Source organism: Myotis myotis, unplaced genomic scaffold (genome assembly GCF_014108235.1).
Source record: "Myotis myotis isolate mMyoMyo1 unplaced genomic scaffold, mMyoMyo1.p scaffold_m19_p_1, whole genome shotgun sequence".
In the NCBI taxonomy this organism is placed as follows: Eukaryota; Metazoa; Chordata; class Mammalia; order Chiroptera; family Vespertilionidae; genus Myotis; species Myotis myotis.
Window position 1 is genome coordinate 139,697,946 of NW_023416313.1, and position 14,166 is coordinate 139,712,111.

The window sequence follows — 14,166 nt, forward strand, 5'->3', positions numbered from 1 at the left end:
CTGTGGGGTGGGGGTGAGAGTGGGGCAGGTGAGAGGGTATTGGGGGGGACAGGCAAGAGGATGGTGGGGGTTGGGGGGTCTTTCAACAGTTATGGATCATAGACAAAGAGGAGTCAATGTAGGATACAGAAAAAAATGTAGTTTGTGAGCTTAGCATGAACCAGAATTATATATTATAACAAGGATGAGGAAGTTTCTGGTGAAAATACTTTTGGTTGCTTGGATTTTTCTTTTTTTTCTTTTTTTAACCCTCTGAAGTCCTGGATAATTACATTGGGACTCTTAATGGCTGCTGAAGCATCCTAGACAAAACCAATAGGCCAATAGTGGGTACAAAGTACAATGGGGCCTTGACTTACCAGTGTCCCGACTAACGAGTTTTTTGAGATACCAGCTATCTCTCGGCCGATTTTTTTGCATTGAGTTGACAGAGTAATTTGAGTTAACGAGCTCCTTAACGAGCTAGGTCTCAGAACGAATTAAACTCGTAAGTCAAGGCCCCACTGTAGATACAAGTAGTATGACTTGTAAGTCTTAACTTCCCCAAAGTGACAACAGATCTTATCTCTCTCCTTTTTATTGTGTATTTAATAAGGATGACCCTAATGTACATATCTTTGGGATTTCAGGGGGGAAAAATGACTAGGAAATATTTAAACAGGTAGGTGCCTAATATTTTAAGCCTTTGGGGGAGGGGGGAAGGACAGGGGAAGGTGATTGGCCCTAAGTGTGCTTTTCCTCCCAGTTACATTATTTCCTTCCAGTGTTTTTAAATGCTCCTAGTTTCCAAGGTAACAGCCAATGGATGCTGAGTTGTATTCTTCCCAATTTAAGAGTCATAGGCAGATGCTCTTCAGGATGTAGTGAAGGCCTCTGATGCAAAAACCCAAATGCTCTTCTTGAATTAATGAGTAAAAATATTCAATCGCTGCAAAACTTAAAGCTAAAACGTGTCTCATGGCAACAGCTACCTACACACCTGCAGAGCTCTGCAATGCCCGAGGTACTTTCCCAAGCATTTCTCATAGATCCTTCTGTCAACCCACAAAAGTGAGCAGGGAAGACATCTATAATAAAAAAGCGTAATATGCAAATCAACCGAACGGCCAAACAGCAGAATGACTGTCTGGACAACCATGGCAGAGTGACCGATTTGGGGGGGGGGGGGGTGGTCTCTGTAATTGATGGCCCCAAAGAGGGAAGTCTAGGCTACCCAGCCAGCAGCGCTGTGGCGGGTGGGCAGGGCCTCCCGCTGTGGGGCAATCAATCGTGGAGCCCCGGCCAGGTGGGCAGGGCCTACATCCTTAGGGCAATCGATCATGGGGCTCCCAGTCTGCAAGAGGGCATAAGCCAGGCTGAGAGACACCACCACCCCAGTACGCAAGTTTCATGCACCGGGCCTCTAGTTATTAATATTACCCCTATTTCACAAGAGGGTGTGGGTTGTCCAAGAGGTGGAGCTGGGATTTGAATTCTGACCATAAGACCCTAGGGATCTACCCAGGACACCCAAAACACATGATAAATTTTTTTAAAAAAGATGTTTTCTCCCTTCAGAAATAAATCTGAGAGGAAGATTTGATTGATAAATGTTTTACTTGCAGTATACATTATAAAATATTTCAATAGGGTAGCCTCAGTTTTTCTGGTGAACTTGCAGTTAAATTTCCTGGGAAAACAAACACCTTCAGCTATGTGAATGAAGAGAGTTGGTGGAGGAAGTGAAACTGCAGTGTGGAGAAGGAGATGTTAAATATGAACACTTTATGAAGCTGGGTCTGAGTCTTGGTATAAGAACCTAACTCCTACTTACCTTACAGTCCAGAAATATATAGAGCCATCTCTAGAAGCAGTGAGGCTGGCCCAAAGAGTCCATTTTATACAAGGGCCTGAAAGGTTTCCTGAAGGAGTGCAATTCAAATTATAGGGGCCATGGTGAGGGGCCAGGGTGTTAGTGACTGCCACTCAAACTCACTTTCTGGAATGATTCAGTACTAAATCCTAGCTAGAATAGAAGTGGCTGAAATACAAAGAGCAAGTTAAAACAAAGAATTCTCTCTCTCTCCCCACCTCCTTCCTCTCTACACTCAACCAATAAATAATTTCATTATCTTACTAATATCTTCTTGAGAACCTGAGAAGCTGTGGCAACACTGGAGCACTAGTTGTGCTAACGGGCTACATGAAAGCACATTGAGAAGTAGAAGTTATTTCTAGAACAGCCCCAGTGTAAGCAGAGGCCATCTTACCACGGTATAAATGGGGGAAAGTAATGGAAATAGTATGTTCTTACAATTCTTGCAGCATTGTTATACATTAGTTCATTCAGGAAGTATTTACTGAGGTCAGACTTTGTGACAGGTAGTTGGGATATAGCAGTGAAAAAACAGATGAAGTCTTACTCTGTGTAAGTTTTATTCAAACAAACAAACAAAAACTTATGTGGTGGAGATAGTTGCCATAGGAAAAAAAGTGAAGTGGGACTAAAGGATGTGCTTTGGCAAAACACAAGGTGTGTTTCTATTTTAAATAATTTTATAAATCATCCAAAGTCCATTTGATTAATTTAGTAGTTGTGATAGTTGAAAAACATTTCATAATGACAATGGGGTCAATTCATAACAATCCTAAATGTGTATGTATCTAACAACAGAGCATCAATTACATAAAGCATAAACTTGGAACTGAGAGGCCAAATAGAACTCCATAATTACAGGTAGAGATTTCAACAATCATCTCTCACAAATGGATTAAAGAAGTACAAAAAGTCAGCAAGAATATACATGATTTGAACAACATTATCAACTAACTTGACCAATTAACATTTATAGAACATTCCAGCCAACAAATGCACATTCTTTTTCTGTACACATGGAACATTCACTAGCCACACCACATCTGGCTATAAAACAAGTCTCAATAAATTTAAAATAATTGAAATCAGGGTGCGGGTGCAAGGTGAAGGGGGGGCGGTCAGTGAATGGTGGGGGAAGGGGGACATCTGTAATACTTTCCAACAATAGAGATAAAATTAAAATAAATTTTAAAATAAAATAATTGAAATCATACCACAAGGTAATTAAATTAGAAAGAATACAAATATACCTAGAAAATTCTCCAAGTATTTGGAAACTAAATAGTATAAGCACCTAAATAATCCATGTGACAAATAAAAAGGAAAGTAAATATTTTTAACTAAATATAAATATAGGACATTAAAATTTGTGGGGTAGCTAAAATTACCTAGAGGCAAATTTATGGCTTTATATGCTCCTATTAGAAAAAAAAAGAAAGCTCTGAATAATCAACGGAAAACTCACAGGAGAGAACCCTGATACCCGAGGACCCAAAGTGGAGACCACATAGAGACTGGGGGAAGACAGTTGACACACCCTATTGGAAAACACCTTGCCCTAAGGCCACTTAAGAGACTGAAAATAACAATTAGCCCCCACGCAGAAGCAACTGCCCCACTCTGTTGAAAAAACTCTCGCCACACCTGAAGATGATTGCCTGGGGGCAATTCAAGTCAGAATCCTATTAGTCTGTAGACAGAGGCGGTCTCTGGAGGCTTTGAGTCTTTGCCTGATCTAATTAGTCAGAAACAGCCTTTAACACTGTCCTGCACTAGAAATTGAGAGGTGTAGAGGATCTACCTAACACATAGTCACAAACCCAAACAGAAAGCCAAAATGAGAAGACAAAGAAACCATCCCCAAATGAAAGAACTAAAGAATTCTCCATTAGCAGAGATAAGAAATTTATCTAAATCAGAGTTCAGAATAATGATGGTAAAAATGCTCAACAGCATGAAAAAAGATACAGTAACTATGAAAAAAAGAACAGTCTGAGATAAAGAATAATATAACACAAACAAAGGAAACATTGGAAGGAATACATAGCAGATTAGGGGAAGCTGAGGATCAAATTAGTGAATTAGAAAACAGGATTGAAAATATCACTCAATCAGAGAACCAAAAAGAAAAAGCAATTAAAAAACAGGAGGGCAGCTTAAGGGAGCTGTGGGACAATGTGAAACGTAACAATATTAGAATAGCAGGTGGGCCAGAAGAGGCAGAAAGGGAGAAAGGCATAGAGAAGGTGTTTGAAGAAATAATGGCAGAAAACTTCCCTAACCTGGTAAAGGAAAACATCACACAAGTTCAGGAGGCACTGAGAACCCCAAACAAGAAGAACCCAAACAGGCCCAGACACATCAGAATTAAAATACCAAAAATTAAAGACAAAGAGAGAATCTCAAAGGCAGCAAGAGAAAAGAAAGCTATTACCTACAAAGGAGTTCCCATAAGGCTGCCACCTGATTTCTCATCAGAAACTCTACAGGCCAGAAGGGAATGGCAGGAAGTATTCAAGGTAATGGAAAGCAAGGATCTGAGACCAAGATTACTATATCCAGCAAGGCTATCATTCAAAATACATGGTCAAATAAAGAGCTTCCCAGACCAGCCCTCCCCTCCCCCCCAAAAAAGGCTAAAGGAGTACATCACCACCAAGTCAGCATTACAAGAAATGCTAAAGGGATTGGTGTAATGAGAAGAAACAGAGAGAAACCTAGGCATACAGAATTAAAATGGCAATAAATGAGTACCTCTCAATAATAATCCTAAATGTAAATGGATTAAATGCTCCAATCAAAAGGCATACGGTAGCTGAACGACCCAACTATATGCTGTCTACAAGAAACCCACCTCAAAACAAAAGACACACACAGGATAAGAGTGGAGAGTTGGAAAAAAATTTCCATGCAAATGGAAAAGAAAAAAAACCCGGGGCCCTTGCCAGTTTGGCTCAGTGGATAGAGTGTCGGCCTGCGGACTGAAGGGTCCCAGGTTCAATTCCAGTCAAGGCATGTACCTTGGTTGCAGGCACATCCCCAGTAGGAGGTGTGCAGGAAGCAGCTGATCGATGCTTCTCTCTCATCGATGTTTCTAGCTCTCTATCCCTCTCCCTTCCTGTCTATAAAAAATCAATAAAATATATATTTACACAAAAAAATATCTGGGGTAGCAATACTTATATCTGACAAAATAGGCTTTAAAATAAAGGCCATCACAAGAGACAACAAAGGTCACTACATAATGCTAAAGGAATCAATTCAACAAGAGGATATAAGCCTGATAAACATATATGCACCCAATATAGAAGCACCTAAATATATTATAAAAAAAATCTCTAGAGGACTTTAACGGAGAGATCGACAACAATACAGTAATAGTATTTAACACCCCTCTGACTTCACTGGATAGATCTTCCAGACAAAAACTTAACAAGGAAACAGAGACTCTAAAGGACACACTGGATCAGATGGATTTAATTGACATTTATAGAACACTAGAGGCCCAATGTACAAAATTCATGCAAGAGTAGGCCTTTGCAGCCAAGGGCCTCGCAGCCTCTGCAGCTACAGCCCTGGCTTCGGCCCACTGTTTAGCCATTTGGTCGATTTGCATATTATGCTTTTATTATAATAGATTTCACCCCAATGCAGCAGAATATACATTCTACTCAAGTGCACATGGATCATTCACAAAGATAGACCACATGTTAGGACACAAAACAAGTCTCTACAAGTTCAAGAAGATTGAAATCATATCAAGCATCTTCTCAGACCACAGTGGAATGAAATTAGATATCAACTACAGCATAGTTAGCATGAACATTGTTCCTGCAGGTTTAGAAGGAGAAAACATTGTATAACCATATGTACAACCCATCTGATGGGACAGAAGGGTAGGGAATAAAAACAGTAGTTTTGTTTTTTGTCAATAGTGCAAAGAGCCAAGCAAAATCTTCTACACTAGCCAGTTTAAATTATTTTCTTAAGGCAGACTTTAAGAGTGATTTGTTTTGTGCCCTGGCTGGTTCGCTCTGTGGTTTGAGTGTCAGCCTGCAGACAGAAAGATCATGGGTTCGATTTCTGCAAGGGCATGTACCTCAGTTGCAGGTTTGATCCCCAGCCCCAGTTTGGGCATGAGTGGGAGGCAACCAATCTCTCTCTCTCTCTCTCTCTCTTCCACTCTCTCTTAAAAAATCAATGGAAAAAATATCCTCGGATGAGGATTAAAAAAAAAAAAAAAGGAGTGATTTGGTTCCTGACCTGTGCTAGCAAAAGTCCACCTTTGTACTTCTGGTATTTTGTTTACATTTTTGCATTTAAACTCATCCACACACATCCACCCAATTTCACACACATAGGTGGCACACAAAATATATGTGGAATATATATACTCCAGGTCCCATCACAAATTGCGCTCGCTCTCTTTCTCTCTCTCTCTCTCTCCAGAAAGTAGGGTCGCATGCCAGAATCCAGAAAAGGAAGCTGGAATATGAACCACAGTGCCTTCTAGCCAAGACAAAGTATCAGGTGAGGGCTAGCAATCTTCATAGCCTCCATAGGTACAGCTGCTTAAGTAGTCTACTACCTTTTGTGAGGTGTCCCTGACCCTGAACAGAGCTTACTGGGGTGTCCTATTACTCGACTCCCTTGACTAATTTGCAGGAATGTATGTGAGTATATTAACCAGTATATAATAAATCTAACTATTTCTAAATGGAAATAAAGAATACATGTTTAATGGGAGATGTCCAGGCATTGTGATAAGCCTGTGTAGAATGATATTTATCTTAAAATCCTCTAATCAGGCTGTATACCAACTGGTCTTCTTAATCAAATGCTTGACACTGTAGAGTACTCATCAAGTCCTTTTCATTAGCTCTTCATTAACATGGAAAACAGAATTAATTTATAATATACATATTAGTTAAATTATTTGATTATCATTTTGATGTCATCTGGGGTTAAACAAAAAGTCAGAGGAAGTTGAATTTGATGTTAAATGGAGCATATAGGCATGGTACTCAATAAGTCAAATTCACTAAATGGAACCACCAGCAAGAACTCAGAAAAAGAGTAAAACTTTATGAATTTGATATGTGTAGTAAAAACAAATAAATATACAAGAAAATAAATTTTTAAAAATTGATCTGGGCATAAGGAATATAATTATATTTGTAACCTCTTCTTTTCCCCTTTAATATAGAATAATTTTGCATGCCAACAGGATAAAATTGTGAGAATATTATTATAAACAGAGTGTTTTTAAAACCTGAATTATCTTCCCTCTGACTAAAATATATTAATACTTCTGGACAATGAAAAGTCACTAAATTAAAATATAATGTTCAGAGTATTACTATTATTAAAACTCATTAAAATGAGAGCATGAGTGGGGGGAGGATAGGGGTTAATGGGGGGGGGGGGAACGAGGACACATTTGTAATTCCTTAACTAATAAAGAATTTAAAGATTAAAAAAAAAAAAAAAAAACTCATTAAAGCCGAAACCGGTTTGGCTCAGTGGATAGAGCGTCAGTCTGTGGACTGAAAGGTCCCAGGTTCAATTCCGGTCAAGGGCGTGTGCCCTTGTTTCTAGCTTGTTCCTATGTTTCTAGCTCTCTGTCTCTCTCCCTTCCTCTCTGTGGAAAATCAATAAAATATATTTTTTTAAAAAACTCATTAAAATTTAAGAAAAAAGCTCTAAAATTAATAATCTAGATTTACACTACAAGATATTAGAGAAAGAAGAGCAAATTAAACTAAAGCAGATAGAAGGAAGGAAATAATAAATCAATGACATAGGAATAAACAAACAATAGGGGGGGAAAAAAGGAAACCAAAACTGTTTTGAGGTTTTTTTGCAAAATAGAATAAAATTGATCAAATTCTAGTCAGAGAGTTCAAGAAAATAAAAGAAACACAAATTACCAACATCAGGAATGAAAGAGGAGAACTAATTACAGATACAAGGAAGATTAAAAGAAAAATAAGGTATTATTATGAAAAACTTCATGCTGCTGCTTTAGGACAAAACTAATCTCTTACCTGGAAAAAAAAGAAAAAAAGAAGTATATACACAGTTACGGCTCTAAAACTAATGCTTCTCAATTTAGTCTCAATCATTTATCATAATTACAACTTTTACCAAAGTAACTTTTATTTTTCAGAGAAAACGGGGGCAGGGGTAGATAAATAAGAATGCAGACATTCATATAACACAACTTTCTACAGTTGCTAATATCCCATATACAACTTCTCCAAATGGTGAAAATGTACATGCTCACTAACCAGACCTAAAGATATAGTCTTTCTACAGTATACAGAAGAAGCAAAGGTATACAAAGTCAACATTGTACTTAATAATTAATATTTTAGTATTAGATCTTACTTAGAAATAATCTAGGTACCCAATGATTTTTTTACATTAATTAACCTAGTTTAAGACAAATCCAAGACATACTACAGAACATAATTACTAAGGAAATAAAGTTCTTCAGAATAAGGATGCAATTTGATTAAAGACAAATGTAAATATGTCATAAGCAAGCATTAAGTAGAAGTGATGCTAGCTTATTTGATCAGTAAAACTGTATAAGTTTAGAAAAACATACACAAGTATAGTAAAAATGTACACTTGTTTTCTATATAACATTGGTAATTCAGAGAAGTCAAAGCTGTTTTCATTAAACCAAATAATGAAATGAGTCTAGTTTGCCAAAGATTTGTCTAAATTATGTGAACTTAAATTCTTAAAATGTTTCTGGGCTGGTTTCTTTTTAAATGCTTTTTAAATCTAGCACATTTTATATCTTTGAAGTTCCAATTCTTCATTTTCTGAGAATTATAGAAATGTTATATTTATGCTAGAGGCCCGGTGCACAAAATGTGTGCACAGATGCAGTCCCTAGGCCTGGCCGGCAATCAAAGCCCGAGCGTCTGGCGTGCAAGGGCAGGTCCCAGCTGACCTCTGGGCCTGGGCACCTGGGCTCCCAGACCCCCTCTGCCTGAGTCATGGTGGCCAAGTCCCCATGCAGAGATGCAGTGAGCACAGCTGGACGACATGACCCAGGGCACAGCATAAGCCTCTGGGCCGCCCAGAGGCACCGCATGGAAGCCAGGCAGGCAGCGCACTCTCTCCCAGCTGGCCTTGCAGACCAGCTGCTCCTACACAAATCCACAGGGAGCCCAACCAGGCCCTGAGGTCCCAGCAGCTGCAGGGCAGGCTCCTCACGGTTGCCCAGAACCTGAGCGCAGGGGCTTCCCCAGTGCGTGAGCCCTGGCATCCCGGGGGAGGGTAGCAGGGGGTGAGAGCAAGCTTGGCGGACACCCTGCAGTCTCACCACACCTCTGTCCCCCATCATCCCACCCCCAGGTAGCTGGTGAGAGGTTGCAGCCCCCTGCCCAGGCGTCACGGGAGGTTGGTCGCTGCCACCCACCCCCCGTTCCCTATCCCAGCCTGGGGCCCAGCCCCAATCGGGTGATCAGGACTCGCTGGCCACCCCTCGTGATCTGCAGGGTGATTGATGGGAGCCAAGCCCCCCCGCCCGGATCCCTCAGTGCCGGTCGCCATCTGCGGGGTGATTCGTGGGGCGATCAGGCCCCTGCTCACACCCACCTTGGCCTGGCACCGCCCACTCACCTGCTCCACCATCCCGCCTTGGTCCTGCTCTTGTTGGGGCCCATCAGGGCCAGCAGCGCCTCCACTGCTGCCCACTGCCAGCACAACTTTGCTGACACCTGCCGTGTTCTGCGTCGCCCCCTGGTGGTCAGCGCACGTAGTAGCGAGGGGTCGAACTCCCAGGTCGAACTCCCAGGTCGAATTCCTGGTCGAACAATTTGCATATTAGGCTTTTATTATATAGGATAAGCACTTAGATATCTCATAAAATACAACAGGGCTCCTTTAATTTAGTAGATTTTACAATCTAATTTCTTAATGCCATCTGGATTTAGGAAAACATTACTCATTCATAAAATGAGAGGTAAAGACGTTCTGAATTACATACATATAGACATGGAATTTATAGCTTCAATTCTAAAATTCCAGTCATCAGTCAAACAGAGAAGTATAAAAAATTTACTGGTTCAGATATCAAAAGAGCTGTTCTCCTTCTTAGTGGTACATGACATTCTTAATTGATTTGAACCGAAATAGATGAATAGGCAAACAAGCAAGACAAACAAACTAGTTTCTCTGTTGTCTCTCATGAAAGACTAGATCTCTACAAATCATTAATCCATTCACAGAGCTCATCAAATGGTCACACCTTAATACCATACACCCAGTTATTGCTACCAACAGTGGGCAATGACTATTGCTGTGAACAAAACAAAGACAAACCACAAAATAAATAGGGAACAATATTAAAATTAGTAAAGCAGATAGTCAGCAAAGCTCTATTGTCATTTTGAGCCCAAAACAGATGTGTCTCCGGTAAAAAGTATACCTGGTTTTCTTAGGTGAACTCCCAAACTATTAAAAGACAACTACAAAATTAAAAATCATGTCTCTCTCATACAGATAAAAAACAAGCATGTTTTAAAGATATTACTGACTGTTTTAATCAGTGAAGGGGCAAGGCAGATGTTGTAATCAGCTCCAAGGAAAAATCGAAAATCACAAACTTATATGAAGTAAAGGAATGTTGAAATGAATGTGTAAATGGAAGCAAAACTAACTTCTTCCACAGTGATAGAGGGAAATCAACTAGGCAAATTTAGAAAATAGTGCTCTAGCACATTTTAGTTTATAAGGTTACCTAGCAGAGCCTTGAAGAAGTAAAACCCAGCACTGATGAGTTTTGTAAGATCTTTGGAGTTCTTTCTATGTGGGACATTTAGAAGTGCTGGGGAGTCAATGGGTGCAACGTGAGGGAAGGGGTTATGGCTATAAAAGGAAGGGAATAGCCCTAACTGGTTTGGCTCAGTGGACAGAGCCTCGGCATGGGGACTCAAGGGTCCCAGGTTCGATTCTGGTCAAGGGCATGTACCTTGGTTAGGGGCACATACCCAGTAGGGAGTGTGCAGGAGGCAGCTGATCCATGTTTCTCTCTCATCGATGTCGATGTTTCTAACTCTCTGTAAAAAATCAATAAAATTTATTAAAAGGAAGGGAATAGCAAAGGAAGGGGCCTCATGGGGAATTTAGATCAGCTTCATCTAATGGACAGTATGTCCCATGGAAAAAAAACAGGGGCCAAGAGGGAAGAAGGAAGGCTGTTGACAAGCCTGAAGCAGATTTATGAAGACTGAGCTCACAGCAGAGAAAGACAGAAAAACAATTATGTCAGAACTTTCATTCTGGGTGGGCCTGGACACTGGTATTGTTAAAAGCTTCCCAGGAGATTACAGCCTGAAGCCCAGTTGTAACCTCTGTTCCCCAGCTGGAGTTCACCACTTTCATACCAGGTAAAGCTGGGTCACTGATGCTGTGGTTCTAAGTGACTCATCTGTTCCCTGTTCGAGAGGATGTGGAAATGCGGGTTGTTTCTTCTTCTTTTTAATTAGAGCAAAATTCCTGAAGAGGAAATGACTTGTGGTTTTCGCCTGTTTCACTTGAGTCATATCACTGAATGTTCCCTTTATGTGAATTAAAAATAATAATAATAATAAGGTAGACTTTCCACTTCTCGGTGCGTGCTCTTCTGTTGCTGCAGTCCAATGAGAACTCAGAAATGTTGTAAAATGGCAGGCTTGACGTCCTCCTTCTTTTCCTTGTAACATAGTGCAAACAGTATGACCTAGCAATACTACAAGGTACAGTGCAACGACCAATGCATTTGGTCCCCAAAGATGGTAGGACCCGTGCCAGCCCTGCCCTGGAAAATTACCTACACTTCGCCTCAGTTCCCTTCTCTGAAAAATGAGGTACTACAACCTCTTTGGATCTAAAATGTCACTGATTGTAAGATGCACCACAGTTTTTTATACTACTAAGAAAAAAACAGATAACTGTATTATTCCACTGCCAATGTAAATAGTTGGAATTATTATGACAACATTTATTGGTAATAGAGTCCAAATGTTCCAGAATATTTAAAAAAAACATTTTTGTTAAAAAATCAGATAAGCTAAGAAAAATCCTTTAAATCAATCTCGCCTAAAGTCAATCGTTAACCTTGCCTATTAAGACTCTTCTCATCTGAGTCCAATCTTAACTCAGAATACAAAAGATTAATTGAAAAGCCAACTAACATAACTTTTGCATATGACTTCCAAATGGATTCATACACTATCGCCCTCTAAAAAGTGACTGGAGATTTACATATAACTAAGCAGTGATAAGACCAAGAATTGTTTTTGTCAAAGTGCAAATATGTAATCCTAAATATTGTTTAGGTTAGCAGAAGTCAATAGTGTTTTAATGATGCAAATGTGTGGTGGGAAGCCATGAGCTTAGTGACAAAGGCATAAAGTGAGCTGGGTAAATGTGTTCAGTTAGTGAAGTATGCAACGTACATGGGGGGATGTGCAGATTGGGGGAAGAAGAAACAGGAGGAAAAGACAACTGTGCAATAGCAAGGAGAGAACAGAATAAGGAAATCCAAGATGTTAAATTTTAATGTCTCTAGCACATTGTCCTAGATGGGGCTTTCAATACATGGCTGGCCCAACAAGACAACATTCAGAAAATACCCGGAAAAGAAACACCAGCCTACATTCGGAGATGAGGGTAGGTGGAGCTATCTTCTTACCCAATTTGACTCGACACAAATAAATGCAGCTGAAGGGTAGCCCCCTGTGAGAGGGGTGGGTGGAGAGCCAGCACTCAGGGCCAACATGCAGTGGCTGCACAAGAACCTCTTACAGGAAGGAGACAGATGTTAGCTCCTGTGACCAAACTGTGGACTGGAACGAATGCTCCAGAGACTCAAACCGCATCAGCACTCTTCCCTCATTTCTTTTCCTGGTTTTGTTTTCTTGGTTTTCTTCCTCCGGACACAGAACTCGGACACCAGGTGCCTCTAGTTTGCATCGTTAAAGCGCAGGAGCCAAGGGTTAAAAGTCAACCAGCTCTAACTGCACCGTCCATCCGTGCATTCTAAACTCATTAAGTGAAACACTTATGAGAAGCTTTGTAACGGAGGGGTCAAGCGGGGAACCTCCCTTGATCCCCCCGGTTCAGCCGGACATCGCCAGCGTCACGCTGGGACGCGCCCCAGCAATGAACCGCAGGCCGACAACACTCACCCAGGCTGTCGCTGGGCACTTAGACCTATGACTTCCCACGGAACATGTAAGATAGAGAGATAGACATTATCATTAAGAAATGGGCCAAATGCAAGAACTGTGACGCTCCAAATGCAAGAATTGTGACGCTCCAAAAGCAAGAACTGTGACGCCCCAAATGCAAGAATTGTGACGCCCCAAATGCAAGAATTGTGACGCTCCAAATGCAAGAATTGTGACGCCCCAAATGCAAGAATTGTGACGCTCCAAATGCAAGAATTGTGACGCCCCAAATGCAAGAATTGTGACGCTCCAAATGCAAGATCTGTGACGCCCCACGAGGCAAATATCCAGTTTCCCCCCTATGGCAGGAAAAGAGATGGGGAGGGTGCCGTCGGAGAAAGAGAGACCTAAAGGACGAAGTAACCACATACAATGCGGTAAACGGGACTGCGCTTGGATCCTTGGCAAACCAACAATAAAAGCCATCTTTGAAACAAAGAAATTTGAACGTACAGTGAATATTCGGTGATATTCAGGAATTACCTTAACTTTTCAAGGTGTGATAATGGCTGAGTAATTACTTCTTTTTTATACTCATCAGAGGACATTTAAGTGGGAAACAACTTGCTTTGGAAGTACGGCGTTGTCCCGGCCCAGCCCTCCCGCACCGCGGACGCCGCCAGGCCCGAGGCTCTCCCGCTCGATGGGCCCTCGAAAGCGCCCCGCGCGCAGAGGCCGGGCTGCTCCGCGGACCCAGCGCCACGGCCTGACGACTCTCAGCCCCGCCTCGCGCTCATTACCCAAGGTGCCCCGGGCGCTCATTTGCATGTCCCGCGCGACAGGTGAACCCCGCGGCTCAATCGCAGCCAACCTATCACCGCGACCAACACGCGAGCCTCGGGAGGGGTCCCGTGGCATCAAGTTCCCCTCACCGTTCCGAGGTCACCGCCAAAGGACGCGACCCAGTCACCGTAAACTATAAGGAGTGAGCGCGCTCCGCCTTAAATACCTGGCGGACTGAGTTGTTACCGTGCTCGCTTCGGCAGCACATATACTAAAATTGGAACGATACAGAGAAGATTAGCATGGCCCCTGCGCAAGGATGACACGCAAATTCGTGAAGCGTTCCATATTTTG

The 14,166-nt window shown here is 41.5% G+C and overlaps 1 non-coding gene across 1 annotated transcript; it reads left to right on the top strand.

The window, feature by feature from the left end:
- The first annotated feature begins 14,059 nt into the window (after positions 1–14,059).
- LOC118661114 lies at positions 14,060–14,166 on the top strand. The gene has a single exon (XR_004969146.1). It is a non-coding gene; the product is annotated as a U6 spliceosomal RNA (small nuclear RNA).